This window comes from Ostrea edulis, chromosome 7 (genome assembly GCF_947568905.1).
Source record: "Ostrea edulis chromosome 7, xbOstEdul1.1, whole genome shotgun sequence".
Classification (NCBI taxonomy): domain Eukaryota; kingdom Metazoa; phylum Mollusca; class Bivalvia; order Ostreida; family Ostreidae; genus Ostrea; species Ostrea edulis.
In genome coordinates, this window is record NC_079170.1 from 7,761,068 (window position 1) to 7,778,653 (window position 17,586).

At 32.9% G+C, this 17,586-nt stretch overlaps 1 long non-coding RNA gene across 3 annotated transcripts; it reads right to left on the reverse strand.

The window, feature by feature from the left end:
* Window positions 1-81: 81 nt before the first annotated feature.
* Window positions 82-17,474, reverse strand: LOC130047771 (uncharacterized). 3 transcript variants are annotated; one of them, XR_008796585.1, is made up of 3 exons: window positions 17,458-17,474; window positions 11,294-11,506; window positions 82-147 (listed from the first exon to the last, which is right to left on the reverse strand). It is a non-coding gene; the product is annotated as an uncharacterized LOC130047771 (long non-coding RNA). The 3 variants fall into 3 exon arrangements; XR_008796584.1 differs by lacking the exon at window positions 17,458-17,474 and adding an exon at window positions 17,416-17,434; XR_008796586.1 differs by lacking the exon at window positions 17,458-17,474 and adding an exon at window positions 17,317-17,360.
* Window positions 17,475-17,586: the final 112 nt, after the last annotated feature.

Here is a 17,586-nt window from a genome sequence, read left to right on the forward strand (position 1 = left end):
CATGGCGATTCTAATATACCCTCCTAAACTTCATTTGCTTGGGAATAACAAAATATAATACAAATTATGACATACAAATACCTTTTTCTTCCCGACTTCCTAGATGAGCTAGGGTGCCTCAGTATCTGCATTCCCTCTGAATATAGTCTACAACATTGAAGAGATAAAGCTTTAAAATTTTTGTACTGCTGTAAGTTACTATTAACAAAATGTAAATGAACTTTAAATATGTAATATACATATCGCGTTTTCCAAACACATAAACAAGTTACTGCCACCCTGTGTATATGGGGACTCAGGCAAGTGTTGATGTCTCTATTTGAGTGAAATCCAATAACAAGAATATTAGTAATTACTTCCCCAAACTGCATCTAACCAATGAAGTTGAACTACTTCATGTAACAAATGACTTGCACAATGATATATAACTTTTGAAATAAAGGTTCTTTTCTATATAAGGTACATGTTGAGTGACCTTGATCTTTCCAAAATGATCTTTAGTGACCTAATCATTTGAAAATTATTAAGTTGCCTATTTAACTTATCTGTGTAATATATGGTCAATACCTGTTCAAAAACTTTTTCCTTGTTAAATATAACCTTATCTTATTACCTAACATTTTGTCTTCACGCCGCACAACACAGTACACGTTAACATTATTTCACATTAGGAAATACTGGTCCAATCATTTTAAATATTGAATGTTTTTAAATCTTTTTTTTTTTTTAAATGCATTCATTATTTCTACGCGTGTGACTTAAGGTCATGTTTAAGAATTATTCAGAAAAATGATGCTTTATATCCTATTGTTTTGGGTGTAGGTCATTTATTAATATTAAAAATCTAAAGACACTTTTCAAGTACCACAAAATATATACGCCTCCTGTACTTTCACTTTGCATGTTTACTTAAGATGTCAAGGGTCATATGACGTCATTTGACCAGATTATACAAGACGCAAATAGATGATCATAAATCGACACGGCGCACAGCCAGCTGTACATAAATCAATAAAAACATGACATGATAGAAAAGAATAAGTTTCACAGAATCGAGTATTCACTGTCCAAATTGGATCATCCGCTTGCAAATAAGTTAAAAATGGCCCGCTAGATGAAAACCTACCCCTGCACTTTGTTTATTTGTGTTTTTTCTCGAGTTCAGTGTTGTTCAAGAATATTTCAAGATTTGGACAGTGATTTCTAGATAAAGCCTTGTTCAAAGCTTTCAAATAATCTCATGGTATCACAATACATTTATTTTCCTCTTACCGCCGTCCAGTTTTATCTTCGATATGCATGTAAACACGCTATCTAATTAATATTCAAACGCAGCACTGATGTAGAATATTGATCCAAAATTAGATACTGGAAAGGGAAGTAACACGGCGGGAAAATTACAATTTATTATGTATTGTAAATATATACATGATACATGTACGCAGGACAACCAATGTATTTTAACCAAGAAACATTTACTTTAGTTTTAATCTTTTAACTCTCTCTCTCTATATATATATTGTTTATTTGCCAATCAAGGTTCCTTGGGAAGGGGGGGGGGGGCATGTACAGTAATGAAAATAAGAAAACAATCATTCAGAATTACTGATACTATCAGAGTTCACACTTCTGCACTGCACATATTATAACTATATATGAAATACTGATTGCAGACAAGATTTAAATTAACAACATGATATATACAATAAAATAACCCGACTGCCTAACACGTCAGTTTCTGAGACAGTGGATAGGTCCAAGTGTGTTGTGTGAATACATATAAAATTGTAATCAAATCAGTATTATTATAGTTTAGTAAGTACAGTATGCAAGTATAAAACACATGTACATGTAGGATCCAGTTGTTCTGAATGTTTTATGCTAATGCAGAGAGGGTAGAATAGAATGATTATATAAATGAAAACAATTAATTGTATGAAGTGTTCAGTAAAGAAAGTATGAATTGTTGACATGATTACAGGGGGTACCAAGGGACAGTGCCTGTTAACAGTCTGGTAATAAATTTATTGTACCGGACTGTTGGTCTTATACTCCCAGTAACCAAGACAGTTATATTTAACAACTAATTTCAGAGACATTTCAAACTCTAGTTTGTATTCAAACATTGTACGTTTGTAACGACATAATGATAACGGAGCGGATAAAAGATCTGTTTACAATCAGATTATTTAAATTCCAATCTTAAACCTCATGAATGAATGAGTCTGATTACCCCCCCCCCTTTTCCCCCTATCGTCGTCAGGGACCATTAGAAGGGAGCTGGTTTTAATCAGACTACACACATAAATATACATGCACTATTTACCCTCGATCTAGACCTAAAACGAAATAATTCCTTCAATGTGAATGTGTTAAACAAACAAGTGTGTAATATATGTATTACATATATTCAAAAAATATTTCTTCGCTTCGGTATGAATACAACAACACACCAGTATCTATATATTTTTTTGAAAATTTAATCTGATGCAAAGAAGTATGCATTTAATTTCACAGAGATCGGTGTGGTGTTGAATTATCTGCATTACCTCGAACACATCATACGTGATGGCCATTACTACAGCAAGTTCTTATATTTCTGAGCTTAATAACAGATCGAACTCAGTGCGTAATTTGTAACTGACGATTCGCGGTGAAAATCATGCGCTGATCCAGGAATATAGTCTCGGGTGTCAATCCCTGCATTGGGGGGGGGGGGGGGTCTAAACAAGGTTACAAACATGCAGTATCTACTAAATAGATGTAGAATATATACAAAAATATGATACACTACATGTATGTTTTCATGAAACACTGTTGAAGGGTGGTTGTCTATATCTGGACTCATGCTGCTCTTGCAATGAAACACAGTTTAGGGAAGGGGATAACTTAATTTGATAGTTTTAAAAACGATTAAAATGTCATGGAGTTATTACTTTTCAAATTGAGTGGGTTTGGGTAGGAGTCTGGACCCATGTAGCATCTGCTCTTGCATTGAAACATACACAATGAGGTGGGGGGGGGGGGGGTATATGTATCTTGTTCTGCAATGAATATTTGTATTATATCACTGTGTATATAAAAAAAATCCGTGGGAATACTTAATGACTCGAGTTGGATTTCTTTTAGAAATAGTTTAAGGTGACAACTTGAAAATTAAAATTGCTTTCAACAAAATATGTACAGTGGAACCCCGTTATTACGTTTTCCATTTTGTCACGATAAAATAACGTAATACCGGGGGCAACGTAATAAACGTTCCCAGTGAAATCCGTTAAAAATATCATTTGGAAATTGTATATCGTCCGTTGGTACTCCGTGAAGGGGTGTGTGAATATATCTTTACTGTTTCTTTGTTTAAAAGACTATTATACTTTGTTTTATTTACATTTTATCTTTAATGTCCGTAATTCTTCATGTTCTTATCCCTTTTCTTTATTTCTGGTGTAGGATACATAAGGATGTTTTGATAAACGTTGTTTTTTCTGCATTCGTTTGGACCGCCATTTTGTTCAACTTTAAAACAATGCGTTCATGTAAATTTCTATCAATAACTCGTTCCGGTTCGTATTCAACATTCGTATTAAAAAAATAACAAAACATCGTTTTATTAAGTTCTCTAATTACACAATACACAACACAATAAAAAAAAATCCCACCCCAAAACAACAAAACTATAGACACAAAACGCACTCGATACCCAACACTTACACACTTTTCTCACCAACGATAAACACGGAGAACAATTTAAGCGCAATCCACATAAAAAAAAAAATATAATGATGCACGAAGATTTCATTTATAACGCTAAATGATGGCACTAAAATCACGTGCGCATCAAGGGATTTTAGAATATTCACTGAGGTAAATGCCGTGTGCGAATCGGCCGATAACACAGGACAGTTTGATTGGTGTATGTATGGACGAGATTTATGAACATGTCCAAACAACGGACAATTTTTTAATTAACCACCTTTCGTCACCTATGTCCAAGCAGTTACCCAAGCGGTTTTAACAATGCTACGATAAATCTTGTCTTTCATGTTCGGTACCAAAGCTGTCCGTAAATAGAGTTTTAATAGCGAAGGTAATCACACTATACTGAACACTCAGGTGGTTGAGAAATTATTTCTTCGATTATCAAAATATGAAAAATGAAGTAAATTTCATAGAGTACAATGTCTAAATAAACATTATTTAATTGTTTATCACTGGCTTCGATACGAGGTATTCACCTGTATTGATGTCGCTAGATCTATCGAAGCGTGATCAGTAAAGCGTCTCTAATCCCCAAACAGACCAGGAAATTTACGTGGTGACTGCCTCAGACAGTCAAGGTGTGAATGGCTTATTATTTTGAGAATCATTATTGAATAATTAGGAGTTTATTACGTTTTTGTCGGAATTTTTACAACGTAATACCGAGTCCCGGCATCTTAGGGCAACGTAATAACGAGGTCTATTTTATATAGGTTTGTTAAGAAATGGTTTTGTGCTTTGAAATTCCAACGTAATATGCGGACTAACGTATTAAAGGGGGGAACGTAATAACGGGGTTCCACTGTATCTAGAATACAGCCATCATACAAGCTACTGGAAAACCAGAAGTGACACATACTCCTCCACTACTTGGGGAGGGGGTTGTTTTCCCAGTTTTAAGAAATATTCTTAATTCATTATTGAAAATAAAGATAAGTGGCTGCAGTGTGTAAAATATCTAGTTCACCAAATGAGTGTCAATCTTTTTACTTCATATGACACCCCCCCCCCCTTCACTCTCAAATGCTTTTTATCACTTGACCATGAAAATGTAGAAAGATTAAAATTTGAAGTACTCAGTCAATGCAAAGTAATTCAAAGTGAATTTCAATTAAGTTTCAATAAAACTATTTCACATTTTGTCTTGTGTTTAATTGAAAACATTCATAGAACACAAGATTAGATGCTTTTTCAGCAGTCATTTTCTTCATATTAAAACTTGACAGTTTACTAAAGTTCATAAGCACAAATGTAGATGACAATTCACATCACTGAATGCAATCAGTGGATATCCTAGCTGGTTTGACCACTATGTACAGCGTAGTGACCAGCTGATGGAGATGAATATTATCTACTGGAGTCAATACGGCTGTCATCTGTGGGTACTAAATGGAAAAAAGATGAAAGTTGCCAGTCAAAAATATTTAAAACACAATACTGTAGGTCTAAGTGTTCAAGTTTACATGTGCATTATAACATAAAAACATTCAAATTTCATACCATACAGCAATATCAAAACATGTTTCATATGAATTTTCTCTTATTTATCATTTTAAAGAAATTAATATTGACTAGATGTAAATACAGTGTAATGCCTATATTTATGTATATCCAGTGCCTGATTGGATTATTTAAAGTTTGTAAAAATTACCTTGTATGTACATTTGTGGTCACTGGTCTAGAGATGTGGAAAATTGGAAATATCATGCTCTTTGAAAAGTTCACATTCTTGTTGGTATCATGCACATCTGTAAATAGCATTATCTCATTTTATAAATACATATGCCGCAAACATTCAATGTATTAAAGAAGGGTCTCAAATACACATAAAAAATGTGGGCAATCAGTATGCATTCAGGGTCTTTTATTTTTCTTCCATTTATTCAAACTGTAATGTAAGCGAAAATATCCCAAGTTTATTTTTTTTCTAGTATGTCACTTGATAAAATTAAATGTGACTGTAAATCTAGAGCATCAAAATTAATGTAGTTACACGTGCATTTGTACAAGATATTACCACAGATACCTGATACACTGATACTAGCGCCCCCCCCCCCCCCCCCCCATTTTTGAAAATATTTTTTGCAGCGATAAATCTGAAATGTGTTGATTCCCGGTCTAACTCATTTCTTTTTAGATTTTTAAAGTACTGTAATCGTTTCACACTTTTTGTAAGCTTTAGAGATTGGCCTTGTCCGGGAATAAAAAAAAATGAGCACAAATTTTGTAATAAATTATTGGTTGCTAATGTTATACATGCAATACTAAATTATATAAACAGTTTCACGTCATATGTACATGCCAAATATATATAAACGTCTTTACAAATATGCATATGAACTGTTAGTTTTTAGTTTGTCATCATTATACATATCTCATATTGTGTAACATGATTGTATGCCAACATGCTTGGTGGATCAATAAATAAATTAAATCATACCGGTAGAAGCTTCTTACAAAAAGCGTGAAACGATTACTTGAATCGAAAGAAGGATGAGATAGACAGGGAATTTACTTATTTCAGAGAAATTATAGCAAGAAAAAAAAAATCAAAAGAAAGAGGGGGAGGGGGGGGGGGTAAGTACATGTAATATCCATACTTTAGGTGCCTGTGGATTTTACTGCCTAGATACCCGCCTGTACTCATGTAAATCATGTTTATATAAACAAACAACAACTGGTACCATTTGAGCATCAGTTCTCTAACATATACATGTAGGCCTGTTTTGCGTGTGTGCACCTAATATATGCTACACATCGGCTACGTGTGCAGTATGTAAACAAAGAATATCAAACTATGTATATACTACCTCTAAAGTATTGAGTCAATGTATAAAACACAGTAAATGCTGTCTACTTTCATTGTTGACAACTTTGGTTTCAGGTATTCATACATCATTATTTCAATTACAAGAATTTACCTTGATTTTTCCGATTTCAAAGTTGTACAGCTGACATCTTCTGAACGTCGCGTCGTCTTTGCCATGTGCCTAGTAAGCGCATTTTAGACGCTGATTCCAACCATACGACAAACTTCACCGGGGTATTTCTCATCATAATGCCTTGTAATGTGTTGTCAAATCAGGGAAATTTGACTTATTTTAAACGTAGAATAAAGGCAATATTCCGATATATTTTTATATGATCCTAAAATTAAAGTTTGTGTATGTGTATCCAAATATGGATTGATCAAGGCGGAGCAACTGTCATGACGTATCAGCTCATTATGATCTCATTATCATACCGAGTTCATTCGTTACCTTAAGTGTCCTGCGTAAGTTACATTTTAATTTCTGAGGTGCAGGGTGGTGAGTAGGAATGTTATTTTTGAAATCATCACAATTAAATCATATCAAGATTGTGAAATTAAATTCAACATGCTTTAAACCAAATTTCAATGTGTTGATTGAGAGACAAAAGATTTTTGAAATCCAAATATAAACTTTGAATATTTTAGAAAGAGATAACAATGTTAAAAAGTTCTTGGATATCAACATGGTTGGTTACTACAGGCTTCTCAAAAGAATTGATCACTTTGTATTGACATTGAAACTCACTTAACAGTTTAAGTGTGTGAAAAATCTGTATTGACAATGAAACTCACTACATGTGTGTGATAAATCTGTATTGACAATGAAACTCACTACATGTGTGTGATAAATCTGTATTAACATTGAAACTCAATATATGTGTGTGATAAATCTGTATTGACATTGAAACTCAATATATGTGTGTGATAAATCTGTATTAACATTGAAACTCAATATATGTGTGTGATAAATCTGTATTGACATTGAAACTCAATATATGTGTGTGATAAATCTGTATTGACATTGAAACTCAATATATGTGTGTGATAAATATGTATTGACATTGAAACTCACATGTGTGTGATAAATCTGTATTGACATTGAAACTCACTACATGTGTGTGGTAAATCTGTACTGGCATTGAAACTCACTACATGTGTATTGATCTGTACTGACATTGAAACTCACTACATGTGTGTGATGTGTACTGGCATTTAAACTCACTACACGCATGTGATAAATGCATACTGGCACTGAAACTCATTACATGTGTGCAAATGTGTACTGGCACTGAAACTCACTGCATGTGTGTGATAAATATATATTGACATAAAACTCACTGCATGTATCAGATGTGTTCTAACATTGAAACTTGCTACATGTGTGATAAATGCATCTGTATATTGGCATGATATCACGTGTGCATTGCATGTGTGTGATAAATGGAATCCTTCATTCGTATGAATGGGAGATAGGGAAATTCCACCGAGGGGACAAGATTTGCAGTCTAGGACGAGGCTTTGCTGAGTCTTAAGCAGCGAATCTTGTTCCAGAGGTGGAATTTCCCTATCCCACATGAGCAAATAATAAAGTGTTATTTTTCTCACATTTTATCAGTTCAGTACTTTAATTCAAGAGCTTTGAGAAAATTCAAAATTATTGAAATCCTTCTTTGAATATATGCAAAAATTAATTACACAGTATGAAGATCTCAGCATACCTGAAAATGGTTTACAATATAAGTGTAAAGTACAAAACCCAAGGTTGTCCATAAAAAAGCTATACATAATATATATCAAATTGAAATTTGAAGAAAACAATACAAACTATTTTTCTTTATCGTGTAATGTAAATCAGAAAATATACGACATACATATGTACATCACAAGCAAAGATATGTCTTAGCAGTGTAAGACAGAAAAATCTTGTATGGCTGTCTCACATGGGTTGAGTTGGTCTGACACTAGTGATTATGTGAGAAAGATGTATATTGCCTTATACTGGCATGAGACTCACTATTAATATATAATCAATTGAAATAGAGTCTGTATATTGATGAAGCAAACTAAAGGCCAATTTCATTTGTCCAAAACTGGTGTACACTGCATTGCATACGTTATAAAACTGGTGTAAAACAACGCATTGAAAAATAAAATAAACTGTCGAAAACAAAAATATGGCACAACATGTTATTTTCATTCTTGCCACTTTTATAATATATTCAAATCATCCAAATCCTTGACATAATTCACAAAGATCCCATAAAAGCATGAACATGATACATGCATGCAAACTATATAAACGGTGAAGCTGTTATGCATGAATTCTCATATTTTCAGTTGATGTTAATTTGTTAATCACCTCATATACCCTGACAAACTAGACAGTGATTCCTTATATTTATGTTCCCAGAACTTAGGGTATACTCTGTTCTCAATAACTATACAAGAGATCCTTTATATGCAATCTTTTTAAGATGATTGTACGTACATGTATATCATTTGGATGTGCAGAAAGATAGTATTTTAGTCTGAATGTGCATGCATTGGATTTTGGTACACTAACTTGGGAATCAGTCTAAATTTTTTGTTGTTCTTTGAGATTGTTTAATATTCATATTGTAGGCATTTATTAATTAAGACTTGTAATTTTTAAGATTTTTATTTTTAAGATATTTTTAAGATATTTATTAACTGATCTGCATGTTCAAAATGACCAATCTGCACATGCATGCAACATTTCATTTTGATTGGATTTAATACTAAAATGTCTGTAACTTTCTTATGAATAAAGTGAATGAGTTGATATCACAGCATAGTAGATAGTATGTGTATCTATAGATTGGTGTAATACAAAAATGCCAACACTCAGTATATGCATATCCTGTCTTTTGAAGGTTCTATATTTTTTCTATATTTCAAGGACCATAATGTTTATGTTTTTCATTAAATTCTTCTGAAGTTGAGGATTTTAGTATGTCTTGGTACTTACAAATTGGTATGGTTAAAATTACTAGCCAGCATGTGCATGCACAATTGTGCTAAATTTTGATTAGACAATTTCAAAATCTCCACAGCTTTCTTATATATGATGCAAACATGAAATTCAAACTAATTATGCTAATCATATATATGTACATGATACAAATACCTGTTGGATGACATCAACAGAATTACAGATTGACATATGCACATAACGTGCATTGCTTTCTTTCATTTTTTGGTACTGAAATGACCACAACTTTCTTATTAAAGGGTAATTAAATTAAAATGATTTTTTGCTGTTGATTTACAATATGAATACCTACACATGCACACGTCAAGCATTTCATTCTGATTAGTTGCATACGTAATATTTAGATAACTGGTAAATCTCTTATGAATGAGTAAAATGGAATTATATTGACATATTCCATGTACATACTACAAAAACTTAGAACGTAAGATTATGATTAGTTGTGCAGAAGCACAATGACATAATTTCTTAAATGGGGGGATGTTTGCTTAAACTACTCTCACACATCCTAACTGAAGAGCAACTTGAACTGACCAATGCAAGTCTGTCTTCCATTCTGAGTGATTGATGAAAAGTTCCTGTGGTCTTAAAAACGATAGAAAATGCATTGTTCCTTCAAATATATTGTTGGTGCGAACAGATATTCTAAGTATTTTTACAAACTATGGTTTTTCTCTGATCGATTGAGAGGGGTCGTAAAATCTTATGTCAGTAAAATAAAGGAGACATAATAGAAATTTGAAGGAGTGATTATTGGGATACCAGATCCCCCCCCCCCCTCGTGTAAATATAGAAGAGAGAGGGTTAATTTGTGATGAGCCACTGTGATGAAATCTCCAAATGTTTTAGATATACATATACAACAATATAAGATAAACAACTTTGTATTCAATATTTGTATTCAACTGAGGATGGATGTTAAAATCCAGAAAGCACTAGCGATTTGAATATATTTTGGAACTGCATATTTTCCTGCTTTTTTATTTAATTATTTTGACTGTGTGATATCAACTCTTTCTATTTGGATTATATATATATATATATATATATATATATATATATATATATACATAAATATTGATGATCAGATGGAGTTCAATCACATAACATTTATTTCTCTACAGGCTGTTTCGTAAGGGGATGGTTTCCCCTAACTCGTCGGGAGAAAAATGACATCTAACGAAAAACATCGGCATGGCTGAGAATATGTTACACAGAAACATACTGGATAGTTGCTAAGCATGATTACACACAGGATTGAGTAAATAGAAATATATATATAGATAGATAGATAGATAGATAGATAGAGAGAGAGAGAATTAAATACACACTAAGTCTTAAGGTTCAAGCCACATAATGCTGTAAATTGTAGGTGGAGGACCTCTGGATAGTGAGTACATGCTGCATAGATGTTCCCTATGACCCCCACCAATGATACATTGCCTGATTTAAAAATGTTTAAGGAAAGAAATTCCAATCTTGTTTTTGATATTGCACTTTCTTCTCATTTATTTTGATAAAAGGGGTGCTTAGTTTATTAAATTCCTGAAAAAAAGCAATCGATTGAAAAATGCTGGTTAAATTTCGAATTGGAGCCTAGTAGGAAAAGAATACAGTACCTAAAATTTCTTGTGGTTAAAAAGTTAATTTCGATCTCATGGCGACATGGATGATTATTTGATTATTTATATGAATAATTTGTCACATACTTGACTCCAAGGAGGTTAGGTTCTTCATAATGATATCCCAGCTAGTTCCTCTCTTCTTTCTATGTCTCTACTGGCATTTTGAGACACATAGTTTTTGGGTGGTTTTCCACTCCTATTACAAGCTTCCTTAAACAGCACCTGGGTAGCCACTTTCAGAATCATTTACATGGTTCCCTGCATGTTTCATCTGTATCTCATAATCTGTTGCGTCAACTATGAAAAAGAAACTTGACATTAAAATCAAATGCAAAGAATCTAATGAAACATTAGCTTGCATATACACATGTATTTATTTTATTTTTCAATCTAAAATTGCATGGTGACACATATGATTAACATATATAACATGAAAATATTTCCTAAACATGGATTATTAAAGTACAAATACATGTATGCATATTTAAGAAATAAGTTTAATTTTTAAAAGTATTTAAGGTAGGTCCTTAGTCCTGGATTTTTGGGGTTTAGGTAGCATTTTTTTGTTTGGAATCAATAAATTAACATTCAGAGTAATGAAAAAAGGCAAAACAGTTAAGGGTTTCCATATTAATTTTCATTACATATACCACTAAAGTCATACCCCGATGTAGATTTTTATGAAATTCATTGGAAACAGTTATTTGTTGTTATTTTAATATAAAAACAACAAAATATTTTTTGAATTGCATTTATTTATCGGGAAACATGTCAATAACTAAAACACATGTCATTTTCAATATGTTCATCAAGTTTTAGAATAATATGTGGAAAATTATTGAATTAGCGTTATTCCCCAAAATGTTAAAAAACAAACAAATGTGGACGCATTTTCCTTATAACATGGTTTACATATCATTTTTTCTGTTTATATTAGTAGAGTTACATCTGTTATAGTTATTCATGGGAAAAAATCCATACCTTTCCTTAATAATTTCAAATCTATAGCTTCCAGATTATGTATACCCCCATCAAAAACTGAAGTCTGGCACCATACAGCTGAGCTATTTAAATCACTCGGGATTAAAATTGTATGTAATTTCATGAAAAGACACAGATAATGATTCCTTATCACCTTGGTAAAATGTTTGTCAAAAATGAAGGAAATATATCGCATTATGGACTTGATAAATAATTGAATGAAAACAGAGTTATTGTCCTTGGATTCAATATTTTGAAACATATCATTGACTATTCAAATATAACCAAGAATTTTGAAATATTTTATGGCTAACAAGATTTTTTACAATAACTATCGAAAAAGTTTCCAACAAAATTTATGTTCCTATCATTAAATTATTGACTTTGCAAAATCCTATGACGTCACACGAGTGTGGAACTACGTTAAGGGCATGAACTGCTGGGTACCTGTAAAGTGCGAAACGAAATCGAAACGAAACGAAATCCGCCGAAACGAAACGAAATCTACCGAAACGAAACAGATTGTATAACCGATCTCTTTTAATTATAATAATTAAAAATGGTATCTTAGGCCCCTGTGAAAGTTACCACATATCAATAAAATTCGCCTCCCCTTTGATGTAGGCCTTCGGCTTGACTGATACAAAGTTTTAAAAGTTGGAAGGGGGTGAGTCAGCACAAAGTACATATCCGAAGTTGATTAAATACCATGTGCAATTAGTTTCGGATCCATAAATTTCAGAACAAAGGGTTACAGTCTCAGAGGTCTGGGGAAACACACGAAACAAGGGGTGGGGTCGCCGGCGTTGGATCCGCTTTTGGGCATAGATACATTGTTTGAAGAAAATAGTGTCCGAGAAAGTTGAAAGCAGAAAGAGCTCTTAACCTCTTATTTTATCTCTAACTGCTGAGGTGCGAGTACTTTCAATAATGGAAAAAAAATTGAATAGTATACCATATTATATGAATGCAATTCAGTAAGATATATATATACATGCATTATTAAAAATTATTATTGATATGTAGTGGGTTTAAAGATAACTCTATACATTTGGGGTGTTGCTAAGACGGGGAATTGAAAACGGGACGGAAAACGGAATTTTTTTAATGCAATAATATCAGGAGGAGGTCAGCATTTTGTAAAATCAAAAGGCTTATGAACATGGGAAGCAGAAATTACAAAGAGAACGGGAGGACATACTCAGAATCCACCGTTTGATATACTACATACAAATACACAATATCCACATGTATACATAGATTTATCTTTAGAGCAAAAAATACTGAAACATGTATTTATGCCCAAAGGCGGATCCAACGCCGGTGACCCCACTCCTCGTTTAGTGTGTTTCCCCAAACCTCTGACCTGTGAGACTGTAACCCTCCGTTCTGAAATTTATGGATCCGAAACTAATTGCACAAGTTATTTATGTACTTTGTGCTTACTCACCCCCCACCCCACCCTTCCAACTTTTAAAACTTTGTATCAGTTAAGCATCAAAGGTGAGGCGAATTTTATTGATATGTGGTAACTTTCACAGGGGCCTAAGATGCCATTTTTAATTATTATAATTAAAAGAGTTCGGTTATACAATTTGTTTCATTTCGCTTAGGTAGGTTTCGTTTCGTTGGGTTTCGTTTCCTTTCGACATATTTCGTTTCGTTTCGGTGGATTTCGTTTCGTTTCGATTTCGTTTCGCACTTTACAGGTACCCTGAACTGCTGCGCTTTACACCAGCATACTTCATGAAGAGTGTTGGTGCTTCATGAAAAGTATGGTGCATGTTTATGCCCTCTGACATGTAAATAAACATCATGATCTGAATTTTTAACATATTATGAACACTCAACTTAATATATTTAGTGGTACCAGAATACTATACATAAATGTAAGCTTAAATATTCTTGTATGTGTTGCTCTATTTCTAATGAATAGAAGTAGAATAGTATTCTTACTAGGCCTACTATATAATTGATACCAATAGAATTCGAATGCTGGATAACTCGCCCCCAAGACAACTCGCCCCCTCTTAGGACAACTCGCCCTCTCTCAGGACAAGTCGCCCCCTTCTCTTGAGACACTCGCCCCCCAGGGTTTGACGTTAACTTTTTGGGGCACTAGACCAATCGGGCTACTTAAAATGATTTTTGCTAGACCTGACCTTACATCCACTAGCCCTGACCAACGTTCCAGAAAAAAATCTTATAAGATTCTCCATATCTAAATACGTACTTAATTTAAATCAAAAACGTTAAGTTTGAACTAAAATGCATTTAATTGTCTCAAAAAAATCTTTAATCTCGTCATTCAATTTGATGCTTTTACTTTCATGCAACCCTATTTTCAGTTTCATTAAATTTTTACCGGCACGGAAATTCTTTAATCCATTTAGAATAAATTGACCTCAATATTTTTTTTAAAATTTCTATTTCATAAGCCCTAGCTGCTTTGTTTCTTCCCAACATTTTCCTTTTTTTTCTTTCTTAAGACATCTTTTGCTTTCATTGAGGACGAGATTTCATATTTGATTATATAGACATTCCCGCACATATGTTTAATAAACACTTTCTTATATTCAATTCAAATGAACTGTTTTGGTGTTTTTTTTAATGAAAGTGAATTCAATAATTCTATTTAACCAAAACATAACTTTACACACATTAACAATGTGTAGATGTCGTAGAACATCACTTACGACCGCGACTAATTAGAACTAAAGATAGAGATTATGTCATCATGCGGTTCAAAATTGCTCGCAAACTCTTTACAGTTATTTTTTTTATGAATAAAATATCTTATGATTTAAAGTAAAGTTTCTTAAATTTGTTCATATTTTTAACACGACCAGTCGGACTAGTAAATAAACATTTTACCCGACCAGACCTATCATTTAGTAGTCTCGGTCGGTCGGGTGTGCCTTAGTGTCAAACCCTGCCCCCAATATTATATATAAATATATTATCACATTTTATTTTTATTTTGTGTGTGTTATTTACACTTTTAACATTTATCAATGATGAAGCATGTAAAACTCTAGTAAACTCGCTAGTTACATCCAGATTAGATTACGGAAATGCATTGCTTTATGGTGTTCATTCTAAACACACCAGCAAACTTCAGAGGGCACAAAACACAGCTGCAAGATTAATAACACGCTAAAAAAAATCCAACCATATTACTCCTGTTCTAATAGATCTTCACTGGTTCCCAGTTGAATACAGAATTCAATATAAGATACTTCTTCATACTTTCAAATCTCCCAACAACCTATCTCCAGTTTACATAAAGGATATCTTTACAGTTTACAATCCCACACGATCACTAAGATCCGAATATCTGCATCTTCTCCAGGTACCTCGGACACATACGAAAACATATGGGGATCGACGTTTGGACAAAGCTGCATCGAGTCTCTGGAATTCTCTGCCTTTTAAACTCAGACAATGTACTTCATTGTCTAATTTTAAAGTGGACCTCAAAACGCGTCTCTTTAAATTAGCTTTTAATTTGTGATTATTTTTATATACTTAGTGCTCTTACATACAGCTCTTACAGTGCTGTTAACAAAAAACAAACAACCCCCCCCCCCCAAAAAAAAAATAAAAACCCTGCTGTTTGTTATTATGCCTATGTCCTTGTTATGTATTTAATTATTCCTAAGGGTTGTTTTAAATTGTTTCATATGTTATTAGGGTAATCATATATCGCTATATATTAATAATAATATTTATGCATTTTAATTCTGACACTATGAATATTTTATTCACATGTATGTGTACATCGATTTTATATTATCTTTTCTTTCACATTTGTAAAGCGCTTTAGAGAACTAATGTTGATAGGGCGCTATATAAATCTTTTAATTACAATTACAATTATAAAGATACGTCTTTTTCTTTCATACTTTAACACGAATGGTAAATTCTAATAGAATTATACATATATTTAATTATTGCATTTCAGAAAAAGTTATATTTTTCATAAATCAATTGGCAAGGAAAATTATATTTACTGATCTTCAGGTAATTGATTAAATGTCTCCAATACTGAGAAAATTTTGAGGGTGTGGGTGTTTCTTTTATTGATATAGTATACATAAGTGTAAAGGTGAAGCATGAATATTCTGATACATGTAATTATCTTTTAATGCATTTCTCAACTAATACCCGTTGAAAAATAAAATTCCCATTTTAGATATTTTATAACGGCTTTGCTTTACTGATTCTTTTTACGCGGTGTGATTCTTTTTACGCGGCGATTTCAAAGTGTAAAGAACTCTGATGATGAGTAACTCATAACGTTTGAAGTAAATTTATAACAGCTTGGGGGAAATCAAACAATTAGATTTAACAACAGACGCAGATTATTGATAATTATACTACGTCAGCTGTAGACCAAGCTAATACTCTCCCTATACCAAACGCTAACTTGTTTCCGCTGAAATTATATATTTTACATGTACATAAAAGTGATGATGAATTTACAGAACCCAAACACTGGATTTCCACTAAAATCTTTCGTCTTGCATAAAAAGACACGAAGTTCGGTGTTAATGTGAACACGTCTTATTGTCTGTGATGTATATACTATCTATAAGAAATTCATTAATTTTTGGTAATACACCTCTTGGATTTAGACCAAAAATAATAATTGTAAACATGTATGATATGTAGGAGCGAATTATCTCAAGAGAGGGGGCGAGTTGTCCCGAAGAGGGGGCGAGTTGTCTTGAGGGCGGGTTGTCTTAGGGGCGAGTTGTCCCGATGAGGGGGTGAGTTGTCTTGAGGGCGAGTTGTCTTGGGGGCGAGTTGTCCTGATACCTAGAATTCATATACACACTATGGCAAAAATATTACAATGTAGGTTCATTGTTAATATTATTAAAATATCATACATACATGTATATCATACTATTTTACCACTACCCCTACAACAGACATGGGCAATACTCATTATACTGCACAGGTATTTTAATCAATAAATATATATAAATAAATAAAAGGGAAAAACTCTATCTCTATAAATAGATGATAAATACACTATCTATCTATCTATATGCATCCCCCCTCCCATTTTTCTATTTGTATCCATTTACTGATTAACAGCTGATTAAAAATTCAGATACCTGTAAATACTGGTAAACAGACAGACAGACAATGGTAATACATGTATATGTAGCACTGACTGATGTCTATAAACAATGATATCCTCATTTTATACTTACTAATACATAACTTCAAACACAGCACTAAGAAAATAATCTGACCCCTTTTTTTTCTTCTTCAGTCGGTCTACGGCACGAGAAAAATAATCTCCAAGTGCTGACAAATTCAAAAACTTCTGAATTTTTAACAATACTAATTTACATTTGTTTATTTGAGAGTGTGAAATAACA